Source organism: Leuresthes tenuis, unplaced genomic scaffold (assembly GCF_036924035.1).
Source record: "Leuresthes tenuis unplaced genomic scaffold, fLeuTen1.0.hap1 SCAF_6, whole genome shotgun sequence".
Classification (NCBI taxonomy): Eukaryota; Metazoa; Chordata; class Actinopteri; order Atheriniformes; family Atherinopsidae; genus Leuresthes; species Leuresthes tenuis.
Window position 1 is genome coordinate 18,598,764 of NW_027325360.1, and position 12,554 is coordinate 18,611,317.

The window sequence follows — 12,554 nt, forward strand, 5'->3', positions numbered from 1 at the left end:
AACATACCAACATCACACTATTGTAAAGTTCTCAGATAGTTTTAACAAGCTCTGAAAGGAAGTAAGGCTAAATCCTTTGAGGAAATACAAAAAGTTTCCGATGAGAAATGACCAGCTCTTTCGTCTCCCTGGTTAATTATTATAGTTGATGAAATGGTCTGACTGTCCCTTGCTCAGAAAACTGGTGTGATTTTATTTGTTTTATTAATCACCTATTGGAAGATTTTCTAATTGTTGTATCAAAAGTTCTCTTGAAACTTGTCTGCAGTGCTCATTTCACTGTAATGACCGTACATATTTTTTTATACCTCCCTGTCTGATACTGAGGAGAGGATTAGAAATCATTTTGTGGAAACAATGTTGAAAAAAGGTAATAAACTGAACTGGAGGGGAAAATGATTTACGCTCCAAAGTAGAAGTTAGCAGAGAAACCACTTGATAGAATTTGGGTTTGAGTGCAAATGAACATAGAGATTACCTGAAAAGGAAGTCCAGAGCCAGTTAAAGAGGATGAAGATAGTTGAAGTTGAAGCCTCCATGCAAACTCAGTAGTTCCAGCTTGTGCATTTTACTCTATTGAGTATTCTTGGGAGCTCTCGGTTCATGTTGTCAATGGATGAGGATCAAAATGCTTCCACATCAGAGACAGGAAGCCGTATTGGTTTCTAAGTAAGCCTCAATGGCCCTCATCTGTGTAGTCCTATACAATCCGCTCTGTAATAGATAAACAATCATGATAGGCCCAGCAAATATTGATGACTGAAAGAGGGCAAGAGCCATTTTAGCCAAATGAAGCATAAGTTCTTATATTTGTCCAACTTTAGGGCTTTAAAGTTAAGTGTGTGTAACTTTTAAAACAGGATTAAGAACCGCTGGCATAGTTATTCAGGGTGATTTAAATTTAAAGCCTGTAAAGATATATTTAAGTTGATCTATAGTGTTTAACCCACAGATCTACTGTATTTAGTATGATGTCATAATTCTGCCAATAAGTGACTCACTCACCATCCACACAGCTGCTTGACGGGGCTTACTCTAATCACAGAGAAAAAAAACAGAGGGTTAACCATTTGGTAAACATTTGGCATCAGTCTTAGTTAGCCAGTAATGGTCAGACATTCTGGGAGCACGTTACAAATCTTTGCATTTGTAGCTTCTTTGCATGAATAATCACTCTCAGGCTGTTTGACAAGATGATGTGAAAACAGTTTGACAAATTGCTTTCTGGAGCCTTTCAGCTGTTGTTTACATTAATGAACCTGATCTGCTTCACTGATGTGGGGCCTTTTTGTGAAAAAAAAAAATCAAATTTGAAAAACTTCACTGGATTGCGTTCTTCACTTTTAATGTTCAGTAAATTGTACTCACCAGAAACCCAAACATGATACAGTCATTAATACTTGAGCGTGCATGTGTGTGTGAGAGTGACAGAATGAGAGTTGGAAAGAGCAGCAGGTATAAGGGAAAACAAAGGCTCACTTGTTCACAGCAGTACTTCATCCTCATTATGCTCCTCATTTGTTTACACTGTTAACTCTCCCACTTCCTCCATCCCTCAGTGTGGTGACACATTCATTTAGTACACAGTTTGTAATCAGTGTTTACACTCTTTCCACCCTTCACTCATGCCATGAAACGCAGCTCGAACATGTAACTGTAAATTTGTCTGCAGCATTGGCAGAACACGTTGGCTCACAATCATTTCACATGAATCAATAAATGGAGGTGATAATATAAGACGAGGAGAGATCTACGCCTTAAAATAAACTTATTCAAGAGGATAATCAGGAGGAGGTAGATGGTACTGAAAATAACTTGGCAGAGCAGATTGGGTTGTGATGAGTTGTATACAAGAAATTTCTAAAAGAAAGCCAAACTGAGGGGTTAACAAGGGTGAAGCAAACTTATGGTTCACAAAAGGACAGACCCAATGAATTAAAATCAGACAGAAAAAACAAGAGCAGATGGAAGAGAGGGATCAAGTGAACGACAAACTAAGAGAAGGGAGGAAAGAGGCAGAGCAAAGGAGAGCATGAGACAGAAAGTAATTGGTTCTATGATGGCTTCCAGCTGCATGGCTCATAGCCAAAATAAGTTTTCGTGCTGTGCACACTCACAAAGACACACTGCACTATAAACATAAGATCTTTGCCGTTTCTGATAATATATGTTAATAACTATGTCAAGCTTGGTTGCTCAACGTGAAAAATCTATTTTATGATTGATATAATGACCTGATACTATTAACAAGAAACACATTTCTTCCTGTTCTTTCTGTTAAAAATGTATAACACAAATAGAAATGCATGATTGTTCATCTTGGCTGCAGGATTCAGGGGCCAAAAAGAATTTTGTAAAAAACACATATTTCTACAGCAGAGCCTTCTGAGGGATTGTGGCATCTACCACTAGGGTGCAGAAGACCACACAGACATACTACATAACAAAAAAATTGTATTACTCTGTAGGAAGCATAATGATTTAGAGTTTTGCACTTTGTTGTTGGAGTCTGTCTGAATTTGCATGTTTTCCAGAAGCCTGCTTAAGCTTCCTCTTGGTGCTCTGATTTCTTCCTCCACAGTCCAAATACATGCATGCTCGGTTGACTGGCTGTAGGCGTAAACATAGTTCTATCTCTACGTTAGCCTTATGATTTACTGGCAGCCCATCTAGGGTATCCCCCACCTCTCACAGAGCTAGACTTCAACCCCCCCCCCCCCCCCCCCCCCCCCCCCCGTGGCCCTCTACATATAATTGATGGACCGACGAAAGAATGGATGGATAATATAATCTCCATTTCTTCACTGACATGCTTTTTGTAACAACACGATTTTTGTTTTGCATGAACAGAGACAGAAAACTGTCATGTTTATGCACCAGAGCTTAAATCTTGCGAGGAGATTTTGATTTGAGTCCCCTGTAAAGAGTTGAAACTCAGCTGGAGATGTCAGCTGTTGGTGAAAAAAAAAGAAAATCATCTGACAGCTGCACATATGGACAGATGTGACCATGCTTGGATGTGATATACTGTAAGTTTGTGTGTAAGTGAATATCAGAAGCTAAATGTGGCATCTGTTTGAGAAACAATAAATTAGCAAGTTTGCCTGCAAGTGAGGCGTGTCACTCATAACAAATTGCTCCCTCACACACACAAAGCGACAGCACAGCACTACATAACCACACAGTCATTAGACAAGCTGTCATAAACATTCAATAGTGGAAATGTGATAAATAACTCTGGAGAAAATGACAGAGTGCTTGAGTTAACAATTTTACAAATTACACACACTCTTCTCAAACAACTGATGGGAAAAAATATATTTGTCTTCAGACTTATACTTTAACAAAACAGAAAACATAAAATCCAATCTGTTACTGTGGGCATGACACTGTTAAATTATTTTATCAGGTGAGGAGATAGATGAGCTGCCAGAAAGAAACTAATATCAAATTATTTGATAGTATATGCCTCTGAACTTCAAAGAAGAAGTTCTAAGTCCATTTAAAGGACTTTATTGGACTTTCATTTTTCCTCACAAATCTTTCGCACAGGTTAGCACCGTCGCCTCACAGCAAGAGGGTTGCAGGTTCCATTAACGGCTGGGGCCTTTCCGTGTGGAGTTTGAATGTTCTCCCTGTGTAGGCGTGGGTTCTCTCCGGGTACTCCGGCTTCCTCCCACCACCCAAAGAAATGCAAGTCAGGTTCATTGGTAACTGTAAATTGTCCGTAGGAGTGAGTGTGAGCGTGTGTGGTTGTGTGTCTCGTTTGTCTCTGTGTGGCCCTGTGATGGACTGGCGACCTGTCCAGGGTGTACTCGCTCTGGGGCAGCTGGGATGGGCTCGCGTCACCGCAGGACTCTAAATTGGATTGAGAGGGTGTGGAAAGTGGATGGATGGATGGATGGACGTTTCGCTCAATAAAATTTAAAGCGCTGTCTTGTATTGTCAGCCTTATCTCCACAGAGACAAAGAAGGCAGGAAAAGGTCTAAATCTTGATCAAAAGATTTTTAACATTGCTGTGGAGCTCAACTGGTTGAGCAGGCTGCTGTCCAGAGGCTGAAACTCATCAATACAGCTGCCCTGAGTTCCAGTCCTGGTTCGGGGCCCTTTGCTGCATGTCACTCCCCCCCTCTCTGTCTATGCCCTCATTTGCTGTACAGCAACTTTTCAATAAAAAGGCCACTAGTGTCAAAAAAATCCTTAAAAACATTTGTTTTAAACATGCAGGCTGTAAGCTTGCAGATAACACGAAAGTGGCACAAAGGGGGAAGAATGCATCTTGAAATACTCACCCCAGTCAGCTTGTTGTACCATTACTTGTCATCCTGTGAGTCATATCATTTGAAACATACAACAACAGAAGACATCAGATATTTCTACTATTTCATGCATAGAGCTTGGCCAAAAAGGGAACTTTGTCAGTCGATTTAACAACTTAGTTACAGCCTTCGTGTCTATCTATGCAGCAAATTTTTGTAATCGGTATGCAGCGAAGACTTTGTTTCACACTGCAGGTTAGTCATTGGCTGTTCAGTAACAGTTTAACTCCAAAACAAGGCTTCAAATGGCTAATCCCTGTCTTCAGTCTATAAAGCCGCCTGCTGTTTGACATTCTCACAGCTTCTTGCGCTATCTCTCTCCACCCAAACTTGCCCAGAGGCTTTAGCCACTAAGTCAAAAATTTGGCAGGTCCAAAACAAGGCTGGAATATTGGCCAGCTCTCGCTATAAAAAAGAAAGAATTCTCTCTAACCTTCCAATGGCTCTTGCTCATTTGCTTTTTCATGTAGCTGTGACCAAAACTAAAATGTCCTTAAGGTCCAAGTTGAGGCAAAAGCACTGTTTGGATCAGAAAAGTTTGACGAGCAAAGAGTGAGCTTGCTTCCATGCAATGTGGCTGTTTAAATGGTATCAGGACAAGGAGCTTCACAAATAGCAGAGGTAAAATGATCATCTTTGACATTTGAATAGTCTTTAGTCCGAGCTTCCACAAGTTCTTCTAAATCCATTCAAGCTAATCTAGGCTCCTTTCCATATAGCTTAAGCATCCTGGATCATCTCTCGTCAAAATCATCTCAAACAATTACGCCGTGTAGTCTGCACCCACAGCATAAAGACACAATCATGTAATGACATTTAAGCCTTCAGATTCTGACTGGAAGTGACTGTATCCATTTCTCATGGTGTTTATACTCTCAGCAGGAGACGAGCCAAATCCCAGGCTGTGGCATGGTAAATTAACATTGCATGAGTTGACTCCTCACTTTCACAGCCATATGAGCATTTATCAGAATCACACAAGAGAGTCTTATTATGCATGGTAGTAAATGACTAATCTTTAATGAGACCCACATTTAACCTTCTAATGGCTCTTTATTAGACTAACGAGCTATGCCCCAGTGTGATGTGCATGTGTGGAAAAGAGGAAATGTGTGTGTACGCAGATTGTATGTGAGTGCAGCAGTGAAACACTAATTAAGCTGTCGGATGGTGCAGCAGATCAGACAGGCCCCCTGCAGAGTCCTCGGCCCCGGTAGGCAAACAGGCTTCATCCCTCAGCCAGCCAACCCAAATATATCTGAGCCCAGCTTTAACCAGAGCTTAGGAATAACACCACCATGCACTACACCCAAATATCTGTAGCCCAGCGAGGCCGGATCAGATGGCCTGCCAGAGCCAATAGCCCAGACTGCTCGTTGGAGGCTTGACGGAGAATTCAGACTCTGCTGTAGGGAAGATTAACAGCAATGTTTATATTAACACATTTACTTTACGTTCACTGAGAACATGTAACCACAAAAAATGGATTCAGAGATAACATTCATCGAGCTGGAAAAGAGAAGAGCAAATTGTTTGTCTCATGACTGCAAAAACCTTGAGGTTTTAAACGTCTTGTATGATGTGTGCATGCATGTACTTTAAGATATTGCTTCTCCACCACAAATGGAAGGAAACTGTCATTTTGATTTTGCTCTAATAATAGCTACAAGTATACAAGTCAGGTTGGAGTAAACATTCAGAGAACGGTCTTAAAGTTCTTCTAATTTCTACTTCTTTTTCATAGCCAGTTATTTTTTTTATGGCATTTGTGTCACTGTGATGTAAAGACCAGTGATCCACGTGCACCTCTACTCAGTTTGCATAATATTATGAGTATAGTCTGTTTTTCAGTTAAGCACCATGTGTATCTCAAGATCTTTGGTGGCTGCACACACAAAAAGATTAATGAAGTTGCCAACCAGGCTCAGGCCAAGGAGCCCCTTGTCTTATCCCAGAGATGTATCATTTGCCAGAAAGAGACAAAAGGATCACATGTAAATTACCATACAAACAAACAACAAGAAAAATATGCGACAACGTGACTAGAAAGAGACCAGAAAATGAACAAAAGAAGACTCAAAATGAACGAATGACAATAAAAGACCTTCAAAATCATCTGAATGAAAATTAAAACACAAAATCACCGGAATACGAGCAAATATGACCAATGTTATACGAAATGTCACACAAAATTAAAACAAAGATGTAAGACATCAAAATGGAAACAAATAATACATAATCAAAATGTATGAAAATTAAACACAATTTGACTAAAATGGTAAACTAAAGGAAATGAACAGCAGAGAATATCTGGAACACTGGATCCAGACTTTCTCCGCAGATGTTCATTCCCAAATGCACTAAACAGCAGGAGATTCTTCGCTTGAGGAGAGTTTTCACAACTGACAATACTCCTGAGTGGCAACGGGCTAAAGCCCACAAGAGGCATGACATGAAGAAAAATACTGTGCAGGGAAACTCACTGTGTTTTATTTATGGCTCATTGAGGATGATGGATGAGGTTCCCTACTTATCCATTATGATGACTGCTTTGGTTATGATATGAATGTTACATGTTTATGTATGTTTGATATTGGAGGATGGAGGCAACATACAGGTAAGCTTAAAGGAGTGGGACGTGGCAACTGTTATCAGCATGAAGACTAATTTGCTGAGAATTCTCAAAAAAATCCTCTGTGCATACAAGGGTTTATTTGGACATATTCAGACAATTCTGGGCCGTCTGACAGGGACTTTTGCATTGTCTCGTGCAGCCAAGTCTCAGTGTAACAGAGCAAAGCAAAGCAAATGACTTAAATGAAAGCTAAAGCATGATAAAGAGAAGCAAAACGATGCCAAACCTCTGCAAGACACATAGTTTGAGACACAAAACAAATTGTATTTGCTGTTCAAATTCACTAAATACAAAAAAAATAAGCTTCAGTGCCTCTTTTGTAATCTCCTTCAAAATAGGAAACATTGGAGCATCCTTCACAATGGAAACAACTCATTTTTTCCAACAACTCCTTGTAGCCTCGACTTTGAGTGATGCCTGATTATGTTTAACTACTCATACAAACTGTGATTTTTCTGGATGAATATGGGGACAGAGGGTTGACAGTGACCAGCCTGTAACAGCAATCTATTTCACTTTGGTTCCTTTTTTTCCTTTTGAATTATTAGATTATTCACTGAACAGTCTGTGCTGCAGACTCACATTACACCTTAGTTTGGTTGGAGGGCAAATTTGTCCCAGCGTCTTTTCATAATGTAATGACGTTTTCCAATGAGGTCAAGGAAAACAGCGTAGGAAAAGACAATTGGAGGTCAATTCTTTGACTATTCAACTCCACCCATAATTTCTCCAGTTAGACTCGGGCCTGCCCAGAAGCCTCCTCCCAGGGGGACATGTCCAAAACACCTCCCATGGGAGATGTCGAAAAGGCGTTCTGGCCAGTTGCCCGAACTACTTCAACTGGCTCTTTTCATGCAGAGAAGCAACAACTCTGCTCCGAACTTCTCCCGGATGGCTGACTCCTCAGCGCATCCCTGGGGGTAAGCCCAGCCACTCTTCGGAGAACACTTTTGTGGTGATGGGCCCGATGTTTTATAATCCATCCATAGCAACACATTTTGGCTTAGATTTAAATAAAGAAGTTCAGAAAGTTCACATATCACACATAATTTGTTTCTCCGTTTCTCCGTGTTTTATTTTAGTCAGATTGGCAGCAAACTGCAATCTGGTTTCCTTTTCTTTTTTTTCTTTTAATTGTTTATTTATTTTTTTATATATAGACAGCAAAGACAGAAAATGTTTCACTGTTCTTCAACCAAATTTTAATTTTTTTTTTACCTTTTGCCTCTCAGAATCTAACATAAAAGTATATTAACATTTTTATGTTTCATGTTTAACAAGATTGTGACCGTTTCATGTAAAACCTTCTCCTGGACTGCTTGCCTGTCTGCACACTGACTGCGTCCACCGGTCATTCTGCAGGATGCAAAGCTGCTCTCCCAGGCTTTTAAAATGGCTGCTTGGAGGCACAGGGCTTCTTTTATTGATGCTACACCTTTGATTAATCTCCACAAATCTGTTCCCCATCCAATGGCAGACAGCTCTGGGGCTGAGGCAGGGACCCCGATACACACACAGAAACACACGCACACACACGCTGTCGGTGAGTGTTGACACAGTCCAGATGTTGGCAGCTCAATTCCGAAAGAAAGCAGGGCAGGCGGCCAACAACGTGAACCACTCGCCCCATCAAATGATATGTTTACAATAATACTGTTCTGAGACTCGGGAGACACATGCACGTGTGCGTGTGCACAGACACAACCCACACACGTACATACATGCAGCACACCAGCACATTCTGAGAGAAAGGGAAATGAACTCATGTAAAGCCGGCGCACCACGCTGGGTGAAGAAACAAACTTGTTCTGGGACAGAAGAAAGAGAGATGACAGAGAATAGGAGACAGGCAGAGAGAAAATGTTGAAAATAAATGGCATGGTAGGACAAGTAGTCTGGTAGGAGGAGAGGAGCTAGACGTTATCATTGCCTTGTTTGGATTCGTGTTTTTGCTGCCATGTCAGTCAGACAGAAAGAGTCAGGCGATGGAAAAAATAATAGAGTGGTTATGTAAGGTGCTTTAGAGGTTTGAAATTGACACAGACAGAGGAAGGAAAAATGCTTTGGCTTCACGGAGAGGGGCAGCAGAGGTCAGACTGTACCTGCTGTTTTCTATAAAAGTATTTTCTTCTTCTCTACCACAAAAACCTATGTGGACTAGTTTTTCAGGTTGTATTAACTCCAGATGTTGTATTCTTAACTTTACTTTTACATTTATCGCATATGTTCAGTATTTTTCCCACGCAGCATATACAGGATGAGTTGTTTCTCTCTTTTTTTCAGTCTCTCTGTCTCACACTCACCTCTGTTGACACATTGAAGAGTCTGCACAGATGTTTTAATCTAATGATTGCCTGAGAACATTTCTATATGTAGGTGCACAATCAAACATTGTCATATAGTGTTTTTAATGAGCAACCTCTCGGTTCCAGTCCAGCTACTTTAATCATATGTTTCTTCTCAGCATGTAACTCCTGAGTGTCACACAGCTTCACGTGCGTCTGACACCTCACAGCTTCACTCTTCTTTATTATACACATATATGTCAGATGTACACAAACGAAGAGATGCGTGTAGACACATATTTCCAGAAAGCTTGTCTGGACAACAAAAAAAAAAAACAAAGCTTGATGTTGCTATAAATACTGCAATTCATTTTTTGCTGTAGTGGACTGGACTATTTCCTGAAGAATTTGCAATGAGATAGTATTTCCTTATCAGTGGATTGATGAGTACAAGCCACTGCAGGCATTAAAGCAAAGAATGGACGAGTAGATCAGTCCGATAAAGAACTTAATCTATTAATCTGCTCTAACAAGACTATACAACAACAGAAGCAATCGTCTGGACTCGTTAGGAGGCAGTAAATCAGAGTGTACAGATTATAATGATGCTCTCAGAGGCAGTGATTTAAACCACTCCTCCAAGCATACTTAAAGCACTTTGATATATTACTTTGTTGTGTATTACTGTGGAATAATGATTTGTTTACGAGTAGTGCAGAAGTAGAGAATTTGTATAAAATTTGTCCAATTAATGTTAACATCTGTGCACCTTTACCTTCACTGAGAAAACAACAAAACATGAACTTTGAATATATGGATTTGTTTTGCTGTTTCTCTTTCATCCTCCAATCAGAGCTAAGAAACCCCTGAGTTGGCCATTATGTGTGCTTGCATTTGTGTGTATGTGTGTGAAATTGGCAGAATTCAAACAAATCTTTCAGTAATCAAATCAATGTCAGTCTGAGTGAGTAACTGAGGCTGGCATCCATCTGTTTGCCCAGCCTGAATCACTGCAGGTTTATGGACAGATTGCCATGTATTTTTGTGGTCCCAAGAGAATGAGTCCTATTTAGTTTGAGGATCCTCAGACTTCTCCTTTTGTGGCACCACAAAGTTTCTAATTTTTCTCATTTTGATTTAACAATCTCAAAAACAGCTAAATGGGTTGTTGAAAAACCTTGCATGTGCACATTAACGTCCCCTCAGCATGACTGGAGATAACTATGGTCACGTCATGATGACACCATCAGGCCAAAAATGTCATTTTCCCACAATTTGGTTTATGATTAAATTCCTCGAAAACTAAAAGCATTCAAATTCAGCTTTGTGTTTCTGAGTAATGTTACTCAGATGTCTTTTGTATGTTAGCACTGTCATTGTTGGCTATTGATATCAATATTTGTATCATAGAGGACAATTACGTACAGTACATTTCAGGATATGACTGCAAATATGTGAAAACCGTACTGAATTTGTGGGCTTTTATTTCACTGAAGCAATGTAGTATTTGAGAAAATTAGTTTTGGAGGAGCAAACGTAACCACAGTTGCATGAAATGCCTGGCACCGCTGAAGCATATGGTATAAATTATCTGCACAGCACTGTGGAGGAGAGAGGCACAGAGAGAGACAGAGACATGAAGAACATTTCCACCAAACGTTAAACGCTATAATTGAACGCTTGCTTTTATTTTGCCATTTTCGCCCTTTTGAAGCTGCACTGTTCCATGTTATCACAGAGCTGATGGAAGTGTAATGAAGTGTGGAGGAATGGTGCCAACTTCAGCAGAAATGCCTGCGGTTCAGCCTTCCAGCCCCAGTGCTAACAACGCAGTAGACGAACGATGCAGATGAGAACTAACTGAGGAGTTGAAACCATTTTTAACATGGAGACAGGTTCCCTGTGCGTCACATAATCTCATTCACTCAGGGGTGTGTGCATGTTCACCGTTGGGGTCCATTAATAAAATATGACTGTATCATATAATAGACTCGTCTGCCAAATTGCAGGAGACAGAGAGACAGCTTATTAGGAGGAATGAGGGGGAGGTGTGTGTGTGTGTGTGTGTGTGAGAGAGAGAGAGAGAGAGAGAGATGGAACCTAAATAGTGCAATTAAATGGTTCATTCTCATCAAACAGCCACATTAACTATAAGTGTTGGCATCATTGATAAGACACGGGCAGAGTCAATCTACTGACAAAGATTTTTACTGTGACTGAGGAGACACGAGAGGTGGACAATTACTTCCTATTTCTGTCTTCTCATAACACCACATACATGAAATATAAAGACATTTATGCAGGCAGGTACATGCTCTTACACACACACACACATCTTACACAAAACAGGGCACCACTCTAAACCCAAATCAAACTGCCATGAGTCACACTGTCACCGTGGCAACAGTGGCCGGCTCCATGCAGAACACGTGCTGTCATATCTCTGCTTTTTTTTTTTTTTTGCTTTTGCTTTTTTTCTTTTTTTCCTGTCATAACCACCGTTCAGCCACAATCATTTCTGCACTGATGTCTCAAGTGGTTCAGTGAATAAAACACTGCTGGTGTGCACGTTTGACTTCTCCAGGTCACGGAGGAGATTTTTATCCTTCGAATCTTGAAAAGGGATTTCATCTTCCTTCTTTCCTCTTAAACTGTGTGTGAGAAGCTGTCACAGTTCTTGCTTTAACTGCAATCAGATAGGTGATGCTCTGTGTCCTGTGGCTGTGACGTGAATGTTTTTGGAGGGCTGAAGTCGCATTGTAATGTTTCACCACCAGATGGTGTCTCCCATCACAGTGCAGAGAAGAATGAAGGAGGAGGGAGGTAGGAGGTGCTTTAGTTGTTGCCTGCTCTATCCATCTTCATAAACACAAGCAATAGTCATCCTCTGAAAACACCAACAGAGATAAATTGAGGGGACGCTTGGTTACGGCAGGCTTCCTGGTTAGTTGGCCAGGACTGCAGGAGTATCTGTTGTAAATTTATGGCTCTGTTTGTTATTGGTGGTCTGTGTGGCTTTGGATGTGCATGAAACAGAATCTGGTATTCATTGGCATTCACTCATGCAACTTTACTCAGAATGTCATTGCTGATGGCTAAGGAGCTAGTTTAAGAAATCGCAGATGTGGAAATACTTTTTAAAAACGGATATTTTCAACAAGTCCGGCTCTGCTTGGATTTTTGTAAATACATTTCTTACCTGCAGAGTGTGCGACTTGTTGAAAAATATCTCCACGGCAGACAGATCAACTTTTTGGACATGCACTCATTCAGTTGCAGGAAATCACCGATTTCCACGCTCATATTTTCTTGAG